At 37.7% G+C, this 18540-nt stretch overlaps 2 protein-coding genes across 6 annotated transcripts in view; one reads left to right on the plus strand and one right to left on the minus strand.

Moving 5' to 3' along the window:
• The window catches only part of psen1 (presenilin 1), a 187453-nt gene that overhangs the window by 74292 nt on the left and 94621 nt on the right, over positions 1–18540 (minus strand). The window lies entirely within an intron of this gene.
• The window catches only part of myt1lb (myelin transcription factor 1-like, b), an 81331-nt gene continuing 79004 nt past the window's right edge, over positions 16214–18540 (plus strand). For all 5 annotated transcript variants that reach the window (XM_065288102.2, XM_065288104.2, XM_065288100.2 and 2 more), the window contains exons 1-2: positions 16214–16320; positions 16511–16744. The gene's annotated coding sequence lies outside the window, so the exon portion shown is untranslated. The remainder of the gene's footprint in view (positions 16321–16510; positions 16745–18540) is intronic.

An 18540-nucleotide genomic window follows, 5' to 3' on the forward strand; every position in this document is an offset into this window, starting at 1 on the left:
CACACAATTTTAGCCCTAATTTGTAAAACAGATAGTTGTTCCCATATGCATTCATTGCTTTCATTTTGCAGTTACTATATGAAAGGAAATAAACAATAACAAAATCCAATAACAAATGAGATTTTCTGCTTTTTGGTTGCTCTTCTTTGATTGAAATGCAGGTGTTTACTATACAATGATGACTTAAGTGCTCATCATCTCGAATTATATTACAACAGATATATAAACAAATTTGCATAACTTGTTTACTACAGTATGTTTTCCTCTTTCTAATTTCAAATATTTCTCCCACAAACTAAAGTTCAGCTCACTTCAGGTCCTGTACAGATATTCTTCACTTATTCAGCTACTGTATATAGTTGTTTTATTAATGATTTAATGATTAACAAAATTTTTATTTTTTAAGTTACAATGTACATGTATAGAAATAATAAAAAGGAAATTCAGTTTTGAAAAACGTTACAAATTCTCAACTATCAAAGAGATTTTGATAATGAAAAATTACCAAAATCTGCACAAAAGGTCATGTGTTTAAACCCAGGAAACACATGTTTACAAAAAAATATATACCTTGTAATGCATAAGTGGCTTTGGATAAAATCGTCTGTCAAATGCATAAATGTAATGCATTGGAGCCGCTGAGCATGGCCCCGGCCCTAACACAATATGATTTCTCAGTCAGATGCAGTAGTGCTTTGCATGACTTACAGTATGAAGTGATCATCTGCAGTAAACAGCAATGTTTTTTCAAACATGCTTTCTGTAGTGTACAGATGAGGTTGTGTGCTTGTCCGAATATCAATGTCTCTGAAGCTTAACACATTAAAACGCTTAATGCCATAATGCTGCAGCATCTCTCTGAAATAAATGTGGAAACATTCCCACAGGAAACATTTTACATTTCTGCTAGTAATGAATTTAATGAGAGACAAAACCCACTTCCATTCTCTTTATATACTGTACATACTGCTGTAATGTCTTATATAACCTCAAGACTCTTTATATACTGTACATATTGCTGTAATGTCTAATATAACATCATTCATGTGCAAGACTTCTTTCAGCGTTCTAGCAACGACTCTCACACGTTACATTACGATGTGTTGTAAAATGCATGACTTGGAAAAATCTTTGCTGAAATTCAGAAATATATTTCATCTGAATGTGTCTGATGTTTTGTTTTGGTGTATTCCCTGTTGTAACAGCTATTATTAATGTTGTATATCTGTAGATAACACGTGTTTATGCTGTGCCTAAAACCAGAAAGATACTGAACCTAAAAAGCTGAGATAAAATGAAATGATTTTGCTTCATTTACGTTATAAATGCAAGTTAAATTAAATAAATGAATAAATAGTCACTGTTTGTGGTCGGTCAGTCAGTCTATAATCCATTTAGTGAAATAAACATGAATGGATATTTGTGGTTTTGAAGTACAATACACTGTAAAAAATTTTTTTAAATTATGGCAGCTGGGGTGGCGGAAAAATATTGTAAAATAACGGGCACAATAAATTACAAAAAAATAAACGCAATACAAAAATAAAGTTTTTTTCTGTAATTTTACATTAACACTGTAAAAAATCTGTAAAAAACTGTACAATTCTAGCAGCTGGCATGCTGGAAAAATACAGTAAAATAATGGGCACAATAAATTACCAAAAATTTCCATAATACAAAAATAACGTTTTTTTTTTTCTGTAATTTTACATGAACACTGTAAAAAAATCCATAAACTGTAAAATTCTAGCAGCTGGCGTGCCGGAAAAATACAGTAAAATAACGGGCACAATAAATTACAAAAAAGTTCCGTAATACAAAAATACGTAAAAAACATCTAATTAGAGATTGTGTCTATGTACTCGTATAGCAATAATTCGCGGGATTACAGTATATACAGCCAGCCAGGTTGTTATCGCAAATAAATCACATACATTTATTCTGTGATAACAACTGACTGGCTGTACATTATCCCTTACTTATTATCAATAAACCTAATCAAATATTAAATGTGTCACTTATAAAACCATAACTTATCATGACGTATAACCAAGTTAATTTGCAACAGTTTTTATAAACGATCAAGTTTTATTATTTTGAGAAGTAAGGGGGCATCTCTGGGCTCGCTCGTGACTTTAAAATAAACAGCTTCATCTGTACACTGTATTAAAAGACAGGGTATATAAATTGAATTTCACATAAATTAAACTAGAAAAGAGCAGAAAAGGAAAATGATTGAATATTAATGTGTTGTTAAATTCAGTGTGGACGGAGGTCAGATGATATCAGTATGGGTTGATGGGTGTAAGAGATCGTGATGGTCAGTAGCAGGAGCTCAATGATGTTGTGTGGGAAGAAACCGCAGTGAGATGCAAAGGGCCAAAGGGTCACTGCCAGCGAAATTAATTTTTAAAGACTTTAGATGGAAGGAGGGTTTCAGAGTGCAATGATAGGACTGAAAACGACAGCGTGGATTTACCAGAAACCTGACATCTTTGTCAGGTTTAAAACACACTAATCGGTCATCTTCTTGTTGTTGTTTATTCCTATTTTTATTTGTGTTTTATTAGAAAATGTATTTTACTGATTTTTGACCACCCCTCAATAAGTTTAGTAATTCTTACAAGTTCATTAAAATTATAATTGCTTTCTCTTTCATCACATCTGAGACATCTGAGTTTGGAGAGGAGATGTGTCCGATCCGGAGGGGACGGGTGAGGTGTATGACTGACTGATGGAGGTGAGATCTATTGATTCATCCCTGCGCTTCACTCCATGACACCAGCGGCTGAAATCATTTCACTCTTTTCATTCACATAGAGACTCTTTAGAAGTACTGACTAACCCTGAATATGTCAGGCCTGATATTTTCTGCTCTCCTGAAGGCGCTCATAAACTATACAATATGTCATCTCTTTGTTATTGCATGGACCACTACATTATTTCTGTTTCATACATTAAACTGGTTAAATGATGAACCTGGAAGACTTATTTTCCATAAAGTTGATTTGTTTAATAGTAATAGTTTGTGTCTTTGTTTTTAAAATGATATTTATAGATGCAGATTGTTTCAGCAAAAATAGAATTAAAGATTAATCATCATGTTTTTAATAAAAAAAACTGTTTGGATGTATAATAAATGTGTTATTCACGTGTTATAAGCAGTTTATAGATTTGTTTAATAGTAATAGTTTGTGTCCTTGTTTTTGAAAAGTTATTTTAAAGGACTTGTGTAAGCAAAAATAAAATTAATCATCATGTTTTTGATGTAAAACTCTTTTGGATGTATAATACATTTGTTATAAACAGTTATAACATAGTTATAAGATGTAATAACGTGAAAAGGTGTAAAATACACAAAAAATGCATCAAAATATTTTATATTCATATACTGTAGCATTGTAAGGCACATTTAACAGCGTTGTGTGGATTAAACTGACCATTTAGGATTTAGGGTTTATTAAAGACAATCGTGTTTAAAGTTCACCTCCTTCTTTCTGTATTTGTTTTGTTGTTAATCATTAGGATTAGCATAAGTAATCGCGTTCTTGAGTAGATTATCACCTCTCTTCAAAAATGAATATCTGTCATCATTTCATTTTCATCTTAATCATCTCCTTCATCATAATTATCAGCGTCATCACCATAATCACAGTAATTACAGTCAAACTCAGACAGTAACATGACAAGTTTTCAAAGTTTGAAACTTTGATGATGGTTAGACATCTAACAAGCGTAGTCAATAGACCTTGTATTCCCTGCCAAATCCTTTGACTTGTTTTTCCTCTCCGCTTTGCCTGTATGACTTCAGGCCGTCTGCTGTGAAGAGATGTCGGTCAGGCCGGCTGGCAGTAAATGAGAAGCCGTGGAAAGAATCTGATCTTCCTTTGAGCGCCCTTCGGAGGGCTTGTGTCAGACTCGAGTTCATTATCCAGTCCAGATTTCAGCAGGATCACCGAGGCCATTTACAGTACAGGACACACTGGGGGTTCATGAGATGAGTGACAACATCCACCTATAGAGGACACTTAGGAGGGGTACAACAATTTATTGTCACTAAAATTCTGTTGATTACAACAGAATTTGAGCAGAATACAGTGGTGAAAGTATTTGGCAGCGCTGTGTGCATGGACGAGTCAGACTTTTCAAGCCCTCTGGTGTAACCCATCCATTTTCCTGTTCCAGCTGATGAAACGCTTTAATTGGACGACGCCGAGAGCCTGCAAAGTGCTGTTTGTTCACTCAGCTGCATCAGAGCAAACAAACAACAAACAAACACAGGCCAACCAAAGACTGTGCCAACCAAAAACACATTCTTTTTAAGATTCACAAACAAGCTTTATTGCAGAATATAGTTATATTTTCACTGATTCTTGAGCTCTTTTAATAATAATTCCTTACATTTATATAGCGCTTTTCTCAGTACTCAAAGCGCTTTACATATGAATGGGGGAATCTCCTCAACCACCACCAATGTGCAGCATCCACCTGGATGATGCGACGGCAGCCATATTTCGCCAGAACGCTCACCACACACCAGCTTATTAGTGGAAAGGAGACAGAGTGATATAGCCAATTAGTATGAGGGATGATTTGTAGGCCAATGGGCAAGTTTGGCCAGGATGCCGGGGCACACCCCTACTCTTTTCGAAGGACATCCTGGGATTTTTAATGACCACAGAGAGTCAGGACCTCGGTTTAACGTCTCATCCGAAGGACGGTGCTTTTTTGACAGTATAGTGTCCCCATCACTATACTGGGGTGTTAGGACCCACACAGACCACAGGGTGAGCACCCCCTGCTGGTCTCACTGACACCACTACCAGCAGCAACCTGGTTTTTCCCAAGTGGTCTCCCATCCAAGTACTGACCAGGCTCAGCCCTGCTTAGCTTCAGTGGGCAAGTTGTCTTGGGCTACAGGGTGATATGGCTGCTGGCAATTATCAACGACTATACTTATTAAAGGTGGCATAAAACTGTATTTATGTATAGATGAAAGAGTTTTGTACATGGTAATGACATATTGTGAGCCTCAAGCATGATTGTTTTTTTCTTCTTATGTAAACCTTGTGCATGCAAAAGACTAATGGAAAACAGACCAATCTCAACATTACACCAACTATGACGTTACTGTCAAGATGTACTCCCCGAACATTAAATTACACATTTAATTCATTACAATGTTGTTACAATGCTAAAAACAAAGTTGTGACTGCTGAGTTAGCGCTATATGCTAGTTAATGCTATATGCTAGCGTTTAGTCTGAAGTTTTACTACTGACGTTGCAGTTACGTTTTGTAGGTCCATACTGAAAAAAACACAAACTTACCACTCAGAAACGTCCATTAACAATCTCCAAACAATTGATTATTCCTCAAAATCTGATACAGACTCAAACATAAGATCTTTTTACACACACACAGAGCTACTAAAGGAGAAACAGCCAATCAGAGCAGAGCTCAACATTATTATTCATGACCCTTTCAAATAAGGTAATAATAGACCATTTCATTCTAAAGGCAAATCCTAGGGTTGTAAATGGACATGAAAAACTGACTTTTTGGATAATTTTTGCATTTGCAATGCACAATGTTGTTTTTGTTATTTAAAGAGCATGTTAGTATTATATGCCTATAAACGGGATGACAACGGAAAGCATATTTGTAAATTATTCTTTGAGATAACACTGATCATGCAGGCTATCCATACATTTACAACATTTAAAGACGGCTATTTTTACTAACTGAAAGAAAACGACTAAAAAAAAAAAGTATTTCAATACAAAAGAAAATAACACAATTTTTTTATCAATCTTAAACTGGGGGTCTTCTTCCTCCATTAAATTTTTCAGTTTACAAATTCCGCTTTCTAAATAGGGAATATTCATGGCGCCAGCGCAACTGGCTTTTAAAGGGGATGAGAGCTGAGACTTTCATTGGTTTATCGCACATTGCGCCAAAAACACACCCATTACTCATTACAAGAATAGGAAGAACCCTTTTAGACTGTGTGCTAGGCGCACAAACCATTTTTCGTCATTAAATTAGCAAAAGTGTATTCGGACACACCAGTTTAGACTGTGCGCCATGAGCTTTAGACAATGCACTTAGATGATTAAAATAGTGCCCATGAATTATAAAACAGACAAAACCTTCAATGGACACTAACTGTGATAGTTTAGCTTTGTTTTGTGTGTTCTTGACCCGGCGGCAGTACATTTACTTCTTCACATGCTGTAACTAAACCACATAAGAAAGTTTGTTTCTCACGCTCTTCTGTTGCAACATGGAGATGACCTTGGATTTGTCTCCTTATCAAGAGCAGCAGTACAGGTTTCACTGATGGTTAGTGGATAATATTGAACTTCACCTCTGTGTCTGTTGAGGCGTGTGATGGACGCTCTGCTCTCCAGACGTCCAGCTGGGTCACAGGTTTAAGGATGGATGATGTAGTAGACCATACGTCCAATGACCTTTCGCTTTCTGCTTGTTGCCAAAGGTTATTAGCACTACCATGAGATGCCGTCCTGCTAGTGTTACAGTAGCGTTTCTATAACAGATTTTGCGCAAAACCTTAGCGTTAATGTCGACAATAAAGTATTGCAAAATTTTGACGTTTCCATTAACCGATGATATTTGACTGAAACATAGTTTTTCCTCTCGCAACAAGTCATGATAAGACGTTAGAGTTTTATCTTAACATTAATGCCAAGGAAACCCCCTATAGGAGCGGAAACGTATAGGTGTTTCTTGGAGCAAATAGTAGATTATTTTAAATTTAAAAAAAAAATGTAGGAGGGTTATGCAAATATTATTGGGAAAGAAAGCCTCTTATACTTATGAACAGACACGTATTGAGGTGTTTCAGGGAGGTTTTAGTTCATACTATTTATCTTCAAATAATAATTATTTGACTGACTTACATCAAGTGAACTGAAAATGTGAATAAACTGTTTACATTGCAGTTTTGTGAGATACACCTTTTTTCGAATTGCCTGAAAAACCACCTAATGCAAGCATGATTTTTTTGCGATATATGGTAGTTTTTTGCTAAATTGGCGTGTTTCCATTGGCCGTATTTTCAATTCGCAATGTCAATTTGTGCAATTAAAAAGGGTAATAAAAACGCAGCTAGTGGGACGGTATAAGAATGGACAATAATTGATGCTTGATGTCTTTCTCAGTGAGATTTTATGAATGTTCTGCATACTTATGATAGGGTGGTTACTAGAATAGCTTTTAGCTAAACTAGTCAACTAAACCAATTACAAGCAAGTAAAGCACGCTAATTTCCATATCAAAAGTAATATTTTGTAAGTTTAATCCAACTCCAATGATTCATCAGTTCATGAAATGATTCATCCTGAACAAATTACCGCTCAATCATGGATCCTATAAAGTGAATTTTTTATTTTTTTTCAGCATCAGATCAAAAGGAATATCTGCAGCCACCTCCAGTCATGAATTCATTTAAAAACATTGAGGAATCGTGCGGGGTTGGACGAATAAGCCGGTGGAGAATTTCTGTTTAATGGTTGTTGAAAACTGTAACATCAAATTAGGCATTGATAAATGTAGATTGATCTAAATGTGCACATATGATTTTTTATATTCACATTAATAAGCTATTTCAACAGAGAAGACAAGGTGAGCATCTGTGATTCATGCCGACAGTTTGATTTTTCATATGTCTGAGGTGAACATCACCTGGAGATCTGAGATCCAAAACTTCCTCATCCTACCTCCATCCAAGCAGATGTGGTCATGTAATCAGATATCGCACACACACTCACACACACACACGCACACGCGTGCGCGCACACACACACACACACACACACACACACACACGCACACACACTCACACACACACGCGCCCGCACACACACACACACACGTGCGCACATGCACACACTGACTTAGACCCCAACAGCTCAGGGCGTAAAAAAAAACAAAGAATTCAGCTTATAATATTTCCTCTTTTCTCTCCAGCTTGTTTTCTGTGTTGGAATCAAAAAATCTGGCAACCAGCAGAGGAAGATTTAGACCTGAAAATTTGAGCAACACACACAATCGACAGTAGATTAACAGTAGAGGATTATTAAACACGAAACATTAAAGCATTGCTGCACACTACCAATTACATATTTATACCTCACAGCTTGATTTTCTTCTCTTTCATTTATTATACGTCAGTTTTCCTCATGTTTGTCTCTTATTTTTCTACAGACCCATGCATCTGCTGCTATAAGACAACATTCAATGCAAGATGTCCCGTCTGAATGCTTTCTCTCATCTGTGATGGCAGAGCAAAGCATTATGGGTATTTATCTCTCCCTCCATTCTTCCCTCAGTGGAAGAGTAACTGCATTATTTACAGAAGCGGTTAAAGTAGGACACAGGCGTCTTCATAGATGCCGTCTAAGGGAGTGGAGGGGGTTTGGTGCTGCTGTTTTCTCACACACACATCTTACACGCTCTGTAATTTCCAAGCAATCTCAGGTTGCCTATGATACATAATTGCTGGCTCTGAGAGAGAGAGAGAGAGAAAGAGAGAGAGAGAGAAAGAGAGAGAGAGAGAGAGAGAGAGAGAGAGAGAGAGAGAGAGAGAGAGAGAGAGAGAGAGAGACAGAGAGAGAGATGATATGTTGGTGTATTGCGCTCTCTTAGCAGAATATACATTATTATATACTGATATGGTTTTCTTGCTATTATCCCTGCATCTGAAATACTAATTTTTGCATATTATATAGTATGGTGGTAGACAATTCTGGATGCAGTATATGTGTTTCTCCACAGAACTTAATTTTTTTAGAGACTGATATGCAATGACAATCATTGTACAGAGCAGTTTGTATCTTCTCTCTTTTTCCCCAATTTCCAAGTCTTTCCAAGTCGTCCTTTTTAACCCCATTGGTACTCAGATAATGTGATGCTTGGGTTCGGTTCATTACTGACTCATTTCACAGGACACAACACATGAACAGGTACTGTAGGGGGCAGCAGGTTCTTGCTTCAATCGTATTTTAAATACTAAGGGAATGAATAAGAGGATGAGGGTTATGTGGAGAATAGACTTAAACGTTTGCTCTCTTATCAGTCATAAATCTTAAAGGGGACATATTATGAGATTTTTTTTAAAGATGTAAATTAATTCTTTGGTGTCCCCAGAGTACGTATGTGAAATTTTTGCTCAAAATACCTCACAGATAATTTATTATAACATGTTAAAATTGCCACTGTGTAGGTGTGAGTTAATGTGCAGTTTTCAGGTGTGTGCTTATAAATGCAAATGAGCGGATGAAAGCAAACACTGATCACCATAATGGTGGTTTGTTAAAATTGAAACTCAATTGTGCTGTCAATTATTTTCTCTCTCTCTCTTAATGGCAGTGCTGTGGTTGGATAGTGCAGACTAAGGGCGGTATTATTATAATAAGACCCCTTCTGACATCACAAGGGGAGCCAAATTTCAAAGACCTATTTTTTCACATGCTTGTAGAGAATGGTTCACCAAAACTAAGTTACTGGGTTGATCTTTTCACATTTTCTAGGTTGATAAAAGCACAGGTGACCCAATTATAGCACTTAAAGATGAACAAAAGTCAGATTTTCATGATATGTCCCCTTTAAATGGACAAAGGATTATATTTCACAGTTTGATCAGTATTTCTTCAACTTGAAAATCACTCGTTGTCCACCTCACACATATGGGTAGCTTAAGGCTTAAACTGATTTTACCAAGTGAGAGATGTGTTCAGGGCAACATATTGTTGCTGCAAGGACAACCCCAACCCAAACCATAACTGAACCCTAAAATCAGAGGGAGATGATAAGTAAAACGCAGCTTATCCTGGTTGTAAGCCGAAACTTGAAACAAACTGTAAACTCCTCTTTGACTCTCAACGAAGGCGGCCACATTTTCTCTCCCTCTCCTCCCACTTACCTTCCCTGCTTTGTTACTCTCATCTCGTCTATTGTCTTATACTTTGAGAGACTCTCTCCGCACTGCTCTCCAAACTTAAAAAAATCTAAATATCATGGATCTGATCAACTGGTACCTCAACGCAAGTGTCACCATCTTCTCGACAAGAAGCTTGAGTTCGGGGGAACCTGACTGCCCTGCCGAAATGTTCGCTGCTGGCTATACGATGAACGCATGGGAGAGGTGGCGGGTCGTGTTTCTGGCGACTCTTTCCATGGAGGACATTAAAGATATCTACCTATTCGGAACCATGATAACAGCTTTTCTGCTGATTGGATTAGGCATAGTCCTGGTTTATCGAAAAATTCAGAAACGCTAACAGCTGTCCAAAACCTCACAAGGCTGCTTGTCATGGTTGAAGCAATGGGCAGAGAGGTCAGCACTGAGACTATTAACCGCATTCTGGATAACATCATGGAAAAGCTCACAGCTTTGCAAAAGCAAATGGATCAATTCAGAGACCAGAATGGACTGCGGGAGTAGTCGTGTAAATCGGAATGCGGCTACTCGCCAAGACCAAACAATCCCAATCTTATCTGCTTTCGGCCCCCCTCAACCAGCAATGGCCTCGGCCAAGGTCACTCTTGGGAACAACAACTTCTTCGGAAGAGCACTGCAATGAGACGCTCTTTTGTTCCTTCCCCCACTTTTACAGACACCTGCTGATTGTTGACTCTGTCTTGGACCTGATCAAGGCCGTCTGCATGGCATTGACATTCTTGCGGACTGAGGCACCTAGATTTGATGCCGGGAGTAGGGACTCTCCAGGCCTACACATTCAAGAACTTACATACACACACACACACATACGCACATATATAAAGATATGCATTCACCCATGCCTTCGCTGCTTTGTACCACCAGCCTGACAAGCGGGCCTGTGACCAGAACCGAGAATGGCTGCAGGACCGGATGGCTGCTTGCCTGGGCTTGGTTACCTTCACCCCCCACTTTCCTCACCTGTTGCAAGTCGTGTGTTTTAAATGACTTGTACTGATTATGTGCTTATGTTGCTGAGGTGTTTTTCCGGTTCCCACACTGTACTTCCCACAGGAGCATAGTCTGGGGGTTGTTTTTTCTCATCCCCTCCCTTATGTTATGCTGTATTTCTTCCTCAGGTCTTCCTGTCCTGTCCCCCCTTGTCATATTGTACTGTATGTATTGTATGTATGGACAGGTTGATGGCTAATAAAGGGCTACTACTACTAAACTTATTTTGGAAATCTGATTGGTTGATTGAAATGTTGTCCCAGGTTCAGCTGCCCTGAGGACATCAACCATTTGGGAAAATCAGGTCGAGCATAGTATGAAACTCTTAAATGTCCTTCAAATGGGCTATACAGTATTTACTTTCTTGCTAAAGTCTTATTGATCAAAATAATGTTAGTTTTTTTACATTTATGCATTTAGATGCTTTCATTTAAAGCAACTTTTAGTGCATTACAACTAATACCGTTTTTTATCAGCATGTGGGTTCCCTGGGTTCGAACCCATGACTTTTGGATTGCTAAACTATACAGGTGCACGTTTACATCTTAAAGGCCACACATGGACAACCTTGCAGTACTTAGGATATATAATACAGTATATGGCATAGACCCCCTAAAAGTTTGTAAACTATGCAACATCTCCGGGGTGGGCGGGGCTTAGCTGGAGGCAAAAAGAGCCGCGGACGCAATGTTGATAAGTGTAAGCTAGCACATTTTAGAAGGGATTTATTAAACATGGATGCAGAAGAAGGTTTGGGACTGTCTGAATATGTACAGTCACTGAATCTGCAGGACCGGGACAGCTATTTTTATAAATTAACTCTTGCAATTTTAACCAGGTTTTGGATATTTCCTAGAAAACATATAAATTACTTTCGGGTGGTTAGGGGAATTTTGTCAAGGCTTATTGTAACCTATCGCTGGGATAACTATGAATAACAATGTGGATTATTTCAAGAGACCATTCAAAGGATGGCACACCAACATGATCTCACAAAGTTCCGTGGGATATTCACGGAATTTGTTGCTCATTTTTCCGTAATTTTTTGCTCATTTTGCCGTGGAATTTTCAAACCATTGTCGCTTTGGTTGAGGGTAAGATTTGGTGTTTGCGTTAGTTTGTCACTTTAAGTTTTGGTTTATACTACTTTTTCTGATGTATTCTTTTATATTTTCTAAACAATTTAAAGTTAAAACCTCAAACTTTTAGCACACCTGCTATGAGTTCTTCCTTATGTTTTGCCTCCAGCTAGAGCAGTGACGTCACAGCGACGTAGGCGATAAAGGGGTCTATAAATTAGGGTGACCATACGTGCCATTCTTCCCGGACGCGTCCTGGCCAGGATTTCGGTGCGTCTTCCCGGAAGTCGTATTTGTTGACCGCACGCAATTCAGTTAAAAACATAAGACATACAATTGTAGTTTCATTCTTACCTTAAAATGTAATGGTTGCTTTTCTGTAATAATAATAATAATCCACTATGACGTATGCGGTTGAAAAATACAACTTCCGGAAGACGAACCCGAAATCCTGGCCAGGACGCATTCGGGAAGAATGGCACGTATGGTCACCCTATATAAATCAAAGTATAATGTCCACACACATATATGCTATACAGTACATCTATCAGTATAATAAATGGAAAGGATTTCTTTGAGAATTAACAATAAAAGCAAGACAAACATTCCAGTTCATTTTATTTTAAAGAGAAGTGCGTGATGTAGTCGTGGTAAGAGGTCTTCCCCGGTTCGGTTCAGCCCAGACTTTGATTCTCAGGACTGACAACCTTATTATGCGCCATGCTTGTTATTGATATTACTCTGAGCTCGGTTGCCATGACCACCGCACAAGAGACATTTAATTTTCTCTCCTCCATCATCATTATCTATGAGACCATCTGTTGTGCAAAATGAATTCAGCCTCATTTGCATGACTGATAAGCGCATTCTTTATCTATTTAACAGAAGGTCATATGCCATAGGTTCGGAGACAGCAAAGGAGAGAGACGGAGAGGTTGTGTGTGTGTGTGCGTGTGTGCTTGTTCAGGGGGTTGGACAAGTAGGAGTGTGAAACATTTTTAGCACAGATGTTTATTTTGGTGAGCTCCTCTCTCACACCCAACACCGCCTGTGTGTGTGCAAATCTGCATGTTTAATAATTCTGTCAGGTATCTCACAGTGTTTAGTAAGAGGAGTGGAGGGGGGGCAGACTGCCTCGAAAGCATTTCACCATAGTAAAAGACTTGACTTTGATTGGACAATTCTTGTTCCAGAAACCCGGTGCGTGTCTCAAACTCCTATTCCCATATTAAATCGCACAAAAAGCATATATGAATTTTAATATATTTGCATTATTCATTAAAACCCAAAACAGGAAGGCGAAGGCGCGCTTGGCCCCCTGCTGTACAAAAGTGAGTATTCTGGGAAATTTTCTGGCTTTCTGAATGTCTCTCTTTGTATTATTGTAATCTAGTTTGTTTATTTTTAGTATGTTTAGTATTTTATCCTCTTTGCGATGTTTGACTCACTCATCTTTGGCAGCCCTGTTTGATTTCAGTATTAGGCTGTACGGATGTCATGTGAGCTGAATGTCTGATGTGTTTTGGGCTATTATACCTGACCTACTTCCTAAAATATTTGTGCGCTGTAGCCGCTCGCAGCTAAATCGCCCCTGATCACATCCTGATCACATTTATCATATGCTGCTATATTTCTCTAAAATAAATCTATGAGTATACCTATGTACCTAAAGAGTTCATCTTAGTATCTCCAAGGTATATATTGATATAAAATGTATTTATATCTCTACCTAATTGGTGCATTTTTTTTTTACCTTTTTTTCTGACAGTGTAGATGATGTAATGTAGCAACATGGGCTGATGTTCTAGTTGGAGATACTAAATTGTCTTTTTGGAAAATACATCTACTAGATGTCTAAATGTTTACCCAGATCTGCCAAGTTGTAGCTTTCAGCACCAGGAGCTGTCCGGTTCATCCGGTCCATTGCTTTCAACCACTGGTCATCATAGCAACACAACTGATATAAGAACAGATTGACTTGTGTGAGGAAATGTGTGTGTTGCTATTAATAAACCCCTTGGAGTGAGTTGTGGGTAACATCAGTTTGTTTCGAGTGTTCATAGATGTGCACTTTAAATAGTAGACTATCAGGACATAGTTATTACAATTTCAAGTACTGTTTAGGGTGGATAGTATGCAAAATGGGGTGCACATGGATGATAACGATAATGGTGATAAACAGTCACAAAAATTTATGTAGATGACATTACGTTGTCAATGCCGAACATCTTTACTCCAAATTTTGACTGCAAAATCTGGATGCTCTCTCTGAAGGTGCGTTCATCATGACAATGGTATAAAAACAGAAACAAATGAGAAACCAATATATAAAATGACACGAAAAGATGAACACAACTTTTCTCAGTGCGTGCTATTTATACTATTATGTTATGAGAATATTCATGCTTATGAAATCTTACCAGCTTGCTCATAGAGTTAGAATTGGGGTTTGGGTTAGGATTAGGGATGGGTATTGGAAAGGGCCTCACGGTACGATACATATCACGATATACTGTGTGGGTCATGATACAATGTATCATGATATGATACAATATGTTGCATGTTGCGATACATTGCAATGTTTTTATTTTTTTTAATAAAAAATGTAAAAAATAGAGCAGATTTTTTTGTACTTTTTTTTAAAAGCCAAAGTGCTTCCACACTTCGACTTTGAAAGCTGCAGGTGTTTTTTAATTTTCTACCATTTTTTCACTCCCACTAACTTCTGAGACATTGGCCGTATACGACAGACAACTGGACAGCGACAAATACAGCAGCGGTGGAGGAGGTTGTTTGACGCACACAGAGGGATTATTAATTAGTTTAAAATATTGATAGTAGAGATTGAAATATCATATATAAAATTATCATGATAGTTAGCTGTATCGGTATTTTTGCACATCCCTAGTTAGGATGTCATTTTATCTAACAAAAAGTTGCTCTAACTCCAAACCCAAGCGACAATGGTATAAAAATAGAAACAAATGAGAAACCAATATATAAAATGACACGAAAACATGAACACAACTTTTCTCAGTGTGTGCTATTTATACTACTATATTTTGAGAATGGGCTGATTTTATAGTTATCGTCCATAGTGTGAACGTCCCTTTATTAGGGTTTGGAAAAAGTGAAATACCAGTGGGAGTATTTCAAAAAGGTATTTACTTCAATAACATAATTGCTATATTTTTATTTATACATTTATTTGATTAAGCACATTTTCATGGTTTTGGTGCTGTTGTTTTATTACTATTGTAATACATTCTTAGCATGTTTCACTTTGAATGTTATGTTTGTTTTTATCCAGTATCTGTTTTAAAAACTTTCGGTCGATTAATCGGTTATCAGCAAGTAGGGACCAACGTAGTTATCGGTATCGGTAAAATCCACTATCGGTCGACCTCTATACCCAAGTAGGTCATTATCTAGATTTTACAGAAAAATATATAATTTTAGTTAAATCACTTATTGCCTTGTGACCTTGGAATATGAGTTTCTACGCATTATTTTCATCCACTGGAAGCAAAACATGATCGCAAACCGAAGGGATGTAGCAAATCACCTGCATCTTTTCTTTGTGTTCTCTATGTGCTTCATACAAAAATCAAATCCATCACCCTTGAAATGAAACGGTAACTCTCACTTACAACATACAACCTCTCTTGTGTGTAATGCAATGAATGTGTGTACTGTACATTGGTTTTGTCTGGTAGGAGAGGACTGCTGTGTATATCGGCTAAAGCAGGGGAGGTCGGCTGGCCGTGTGAATTGGCTGCACCCTAAGCCAGTTATCTTTTCACTCCACACTTCTGGTGCCGTGCCAGAGCTCAGGGTCCTGGATGAGAGATCACGTTAATGAGACGTGCTGAACTGAGACTGACTGCACCGCTCTGACTGTGGTCGTGTTGAAATCCCCTGCACCCGTCTGCATGTTATGTGTGTGTGTTTGTGATTTACTAAATACAGAAAGGAAGAAGTACACGCACACATGCACACAGTGAGACCCCAGGGCCTATGGGAGACTGTGATGTTGCGAGCAGACACACATGAACAGAAGGAGAGAGCAAATGCAAATTTAGTCTAGAGAAGCCAAAGCAGCCATATCCTACCTCCTCAAACCCTCGCTCGCCCAACCTCCACACTCACTCTCTCTCTTTCACACACACACACACAAGTCCTGTATCACCGGGAGACTTGATGCTCAACGCTGTATTGTTTCCATGAACGTCTGGGTGGATGTGAAGATGTGAGCATCACGCTGAGGGTAAGAGCTCTGACTCACATACAGCTGCTTTCTTCTTTTCATCACTGACTGCCGCTCTCATCCACACTGCCGTCTTCAGTATGGCGGCCACATCCTCGCATCCCTTTGCTCCGCCTCATTGGTGCTACCCCCCTCGCATGCCTTCTTTTTTTCAACTCTCTCTCTCGCTCTCTCTCGCTCTCTTTCTCAGCTCCAGGCCCATTGGTCTCTGCCTTCAACCATTATCTTGCTTCTCCGGCTGTCTCTTCGTGCTCTCCATCCTTCCCGTTCGCCCTTCTTCCTTTAACCCGTGAAGAATGATTAGCATGCAGGAGACCAGGAGAAGTTTCCAGCGTGAGTGAGGACGAGAACGAGTGAACGAGTGAGAGAAAGAGGAAAATACAAGCAGAAGAAAGTTGAGAGCGACGGCAGCTTTCTGAGACCGGTGGGTCACCTGTGTTTTTATGTTCTTGCTGGATTGCTTTGCGGTGTGTTTCATTTCAAGTAGCTACATTTCTACTTAATTATTAAAATGACTTTTGTTTGTTGATGCAGTGAGGTTGCTTTAAAGACTTGAATAAAAGCAGTATATTTAGATGCTACAACATGAAGCACATTTATGTCAATTACCATACAGATACAGTATTTTACTGTAGGTGGAATAATTTAAAGATAGTGTAATAAAGAGTTTTATATGAGAATGTACAGACCTGTAGTTTGTTGCTCGGTGATCCCACAAAGATCTTTTCTGGAGTATTATAGTATGACTGTGTTATTATAGTACGGTAAGAGGACTTTAATGTTTATCTGAACCAAACCCTGTGTGAATGTAGATGTTTTCAGGGGTAAACACGTCTTTCAGGTCACGAGCTGTGGCGCTTTGTCTCTAGAAGATTCTGTGGGCTCGGTTTTGTTGTGTAAAATGGCACAGTGATGTCCATAGGTTTGACCAAATCTGAAATATTTCAATCTTTGCTTGGTGTGTGAACGTTGATGAGACGTCTGTGAACTTCTGAGAAACTTTTGTTTACTCAAGACAGACTCGAAGACTTCACAATACTGCATTCATACCCTGGCTATATATCTTATGTTCTAACTAAATCCGACAATATTAATATATTATGTATTTGTACATATATGGCATATTGTCAATATATAGGTAAGAAGAACATTTCATTTATTATTAGTTTAGTTTAATAATTATAATATATGAATAATATATTACGCTAATGATATTTTTAAGAAATTGCATACTGACAAATAAGGGTCAATTTTTGGAGCTTGTGATTTATACATCATCTCAAAGCTGAATAAATAAACTTTTCAGAAAAAGACAATATTTGGCCGAGAAAAAATATTTGAAAATCTGGAATCTATGAGTGCAAAATATATAAATATAGAGAAAATCGCATTTGTCCAAGTTGTTCAAATAAAGTACACATATTACTAATGATATATTTACAATAACAACTGTACATGGAAACATGATTTTTACTTAATATCCTAATGATTTTAATAATTTTATCCATATAATGTACTGTTGGCTATTACAAATATATCAGTACATATATATTTTGACTTTTTGTGGTGCAGGTTCATATTTCAATAAATACGAGAAGGGTGTTGAAAGTGACACAGCTGTAATATTGTCGTTATATTTGGTGTGGCACGAGTCGCTGCGACTATAGTAATATAGAATAATAAAGAAAAACAAAACCGTTCTAGCCAAAAATGTTGCTGTGATTATCAGTATGATACCCAGTTCATCTTCAGTCGTTCACTTTACAGTTGGATGTAACTCTGCTGTCAGTAACTCAATCCAAAGTGTTCATGGTAGTGTAATGTAAAGCTGAGAGAAAGTGCACTTTACTCTGTCTTGATCTTTATTCTGAGACTCAAACATATACATGAGAAGGGTGTGTTCAGATCGAGCTTTCTCTGTGTTATATATTTGCACAATAATAATAATAATTTAGGAAGAAAGCTAATGAATAATCTTCAGATCATTGCCTGTAATGAAACATTAGTTTAACAGAGTACTTTTTTTCTATCTGTGTCAATAAAATTACTAACCTGGATTAAATTGATTGAGGGTTGCCGTAAATGATACCTGGGTCAGAACATTTATAACTTCAGTTCATCTACTGTACTGTGTGTATGACAACTGGATTGTAATTTTAATGTAAAGCCGTGCATGGTTTATTTTGAGATGACTATGTTGAAGATAGTGAAGATTAGTTT

Source organism: Paramisgurnus dabryanus, chromosome 17 (genome assembly GCF_030506205.2).
Source record: "Paramisgurnus dabryanus chromosome 17, PD_genome_1.1, whole genome shotgun sequence".
NCBI lineage: Eukaryota > Metazoa > Chordata > Actinopteri > Cypriniformes > Cobitidae > Paramisgurnus > Paramisgurnus dabryanus.